The sequence below is a fragment of the Mus pahari genome, chromosome X (assembly GCF_900095145.1).
Source record: "Mus pahari chromosome X, PAHARI_EIJ_v1.1, whole genome shotgun sequence".
In the NCBI taxonomy this organism is placed as follows: Eukaryota; Metazoa; Chordata; class Mammalia; order Rodentia; family Muridae; genus Mus; species Mus pahari.
The window spans coordinates 97,549,380-97,552,789 of record NC_034613.1 but is presented as its reverse complement, the minus strand read 5'-3'; the positions used below and the strand labels follow the sequence as shown (position 1 = coordinate 97,552,789).

General features: G+C 38.6%; 1 pseudogene; it reads right to left on the bottom strand.

Annotated features, from left to right (window-relative positions):
- Positions 1-1,163: 1,163 nt before the first annotated feature.
- The window catches only part of LOC110314463, a 73,601-nt pseudogene continuing 71,354 nt past the window's right edge, over positions 1,164-3,410 (bottom strand).

Genomic DNA, 3,410 nt, shown 5'->3' with positions numbered 1-3,410 from the left:
TTTCACTCATACAGGGGTGACTGGATTGATTTTTAAATGAAAATGAGGGTAAGTGGGTGGGGTATGTACAGGGACTTCATTGAGTTAGGAAAGGCAAACACTGTAAGGAGAAAGCCCATGAAAGTATGCTGAGACCACATATGCCTGCTTGCTGGAAACTATCAGCTAGGACTCTTTCTTCTCACTGAGACTGGGAGAGAGTGTCCTTATTCTCCTTGGGAGTTAGCTGGAATAAATGGTACATTTTTCTAGTAACCTTGTTTTTTTCCTGGCAGGAAGTTTCAAGGAAGGTAGAGTTATTTTAAGAAGGTAACTCAGAGATATTAGAAACTCTTTTAGTGTTTTCTTCAAGTTTCATAAGCTCAAACTGTGGCTTAGATAAAAGCACATGGAAGACTCCGTATATACTTGTCCAAAATCATTGCTAGTAACCAGTAAGCTTGACCATCTTATTATAGCCCATATTTTTCCCCTTCCCTCTCAAAAACTGTCTATCATGAAATGTACTAACCTAAAAAGAAGCTGAGTATCAAAATCAGGGAATGTCTATTAATCTCTCTAATGTTTAAAACACAGTATCCATCTTTTGTTTCTTTTTTCCAAAGTTCTCATAGGTGTCTCTTTTTAGTGTTCTAGTGTCCCAGAGAGACTGAACCACGTATCCAACAAATGCTTCCTTCAATATATCAAATCTTTGGTAAGAGTCTTAATAGGCCAAGCTTATATAAACTTTCAATTTGAAAATGTGTTATTTCTTCACATTCTGTGTTTTATTCTTACTTTTTATGATTTTCTTATAACTTGTTATGTGCACTGATATTTTGCCTGCATGTATGTTTGTGTAAGGGTGTCAGATTCCTTGGAACTGGAGTTACAGACAGTTGTGAGCTGCCATGTGGGTGCTGCTAATTAAACCTCTGTCCTCTGGAAGAGCAGCCAGTGCCCTTTACCACTGAGCCATCTCTTCAGCCCCACAGTCTGTATTTTCTTAGGAATATTCTTTATTTGAGAATTACATTTTCTCTATACTCTGAATTTTTATAGGTGGTTTGGCCATTCATTTCTGTTATCCAAAAAAAATGGTTTGATCATTTAATACAAAAGATATTCAGTGTCTTCACCAATTTGGAGTCGGCTGCTGCATCAGTTATACAAGGGCTCAACTACAGGTGTCCAGTTGCATAATCTGCTAAACATTTATCCACTTCAGCACATTTTTCTGTAATCAGAGAGGTTTTTTATTTTTTATAACCATGTAATAATAATCATGCAGATTGACAGACTGAGTAGCTGAGTGTCCTTGATTTATTAGATCCTTTACTACAGCTTCTGGTTTGTCAAAAGAGCCACTGTGACATTCAATGAAGAGTCCATCAATGGTTGTAGCTGGTATTACCTCAGCGATGTCTGTGTTCACATCTTCTATGACTTCCCATTTGTACTTTCTCGTCCAGGAGAACTTTGAAATGTTATGGCTTTCCACAAATCTTCTTCTGATATTTTAACAAAATAAGCTATCTCCTCATTGCCAATTTTGACANTTTCCTTCTCAGCAATATCCAGTAATCTCTTTTGCTGAATTTTATCTGACAGGATCTTGAAGCAAATTTTTGAACATCTAGAAGTGAGAGGTTCAATTATTCGACTGGTGAAGTTACAGCTGAGGCAGAGCCTGGTTGATTTAGACTCTTTTTCCCATGGTATATCTTAAAGCTGCCTGAGCAGCTGATGTCATAACAGGAAATCTCTTCGTCCAGAAATTATGGCTCTCCATTTGAACAGCTTGCTAAAACAGTTAAGTGAGCATTTTTTTTTTTTTTTACTTTTTCACAGACAACTTGTATTCCATGTTCATAAGATGCACATCAATTGAAAGTGTTGGGCCCATGCCAAATTGGTGGGTAGTTTGCCAGTTCCAGGTGACCCATAGGATAAAAGATGAGGAAGATCAGCTCCCTTGAAAGACTTTTCAGCACTATGATTGCTTTTTCCTAGAAAGCAACTCCATCCACGTACTTTGGACGATCCAAGAAACTGGTTTGACTTTCTTGGTTACTCAGCTGTTTCCCACAGGGGCAGGCACCCCGGGTCCTTGGTCAGTCATGGTTGCATGCTGACAGAAATGGCTGCATGATTTTTTTCTCAGTCACTGCTGTCCCTTGAATGCCTCTACTATGATTGCTTTTTATCACAACATCCACCTATGACTTTTCCCCAACATTTGTTTTGTGTTTTTCCTGGATTAAGCATGAAAACACTATTTCTGTTATTAATTTTTTGTTCTAGAAAATATTGGTGCTTTATTTATATTTTTCCTTCAGAGGGAGTTTTAATTGAGGATAATGAAACATGCTAGTTCCAAAATGAAAGTATGATAGCCACAAAGTTCATTAAAATGCTAGTAGGTAGGAGGAATTTATGGAAGTTTTCTGAGATACATAATAGTAATGGTGTAGGTAGATGATAATTTATCAGATAGAGTTGCTATGATCATACCTGCTTCCCAATTTTCTTTAATTTTAAATTTATTTATAGATATTTTCTTTATTTGCATTTCAAATGTTATCCCCTGTCCTAATTTCCCCTCTGAAAATCCCATATCCCCTCCCCCTGCTGCCCAACCCACCCATTCCCATTCCTGGTCTTGGCATTCCCTCATAATGGGCCATAGTGCCTTCATAGGACCAAGGTCCTCTCCTCCCATTGATGACCGACTAAGTCAAACTCTGCTAGAGCCACAAGTTCAACCATGTGTTTTCTTTGATTGGTGGTATAGTTCCAAGGAGCTCTGGGGTACTGGTTAGTTCATATTGATGTTCCTTCTATGGGGCTTCAGTCCCCTTCAGCTCCCTGGGTACTTTCTCTGGCTCCTTCACTGGGTACCTTGTGCTCCGTCCAATGGATGACTGTGAGTACCCACTTCTGTATTTGCCAGGCACTGGCATAGGCTCACAAGAGTCACCTATATCAGGATCCACTCAGCAGGCTCTTGTTCGTATCTTCCTAGTGTCTTGGTTTGGTGGTTTTTTTATGGGATAAATACCAAAGTAGGATAGTCTCTGGATGTTCGTTCCTTCAGGCTCTGCTGTGAACTTTGTCTCTATAACTTCTTCCATGGGTGTTTTGTTCCTCATTCTAAGAAGAAATGAAGTATCCACACGTTGGTCTTCCTTCTCCTTGAGTTTCATGTGTTTTGCAAATTGTACCTTGGGTATTCTAAGTTTCTGGGCCAATATCAACTTATAAGTGAGTGCATATCATATGTGTTCTTTTGCTATTGGGTTACCTCACTCAGAATGATATCCTGCAGATCCATCCATTTGTCTAAGAATTTCATCAATTCACTGTTTTTAAGAGCTGAGTAGTATTCCATTGTGTAAATGTACCACATTTTCTGTATCCATTTTTCT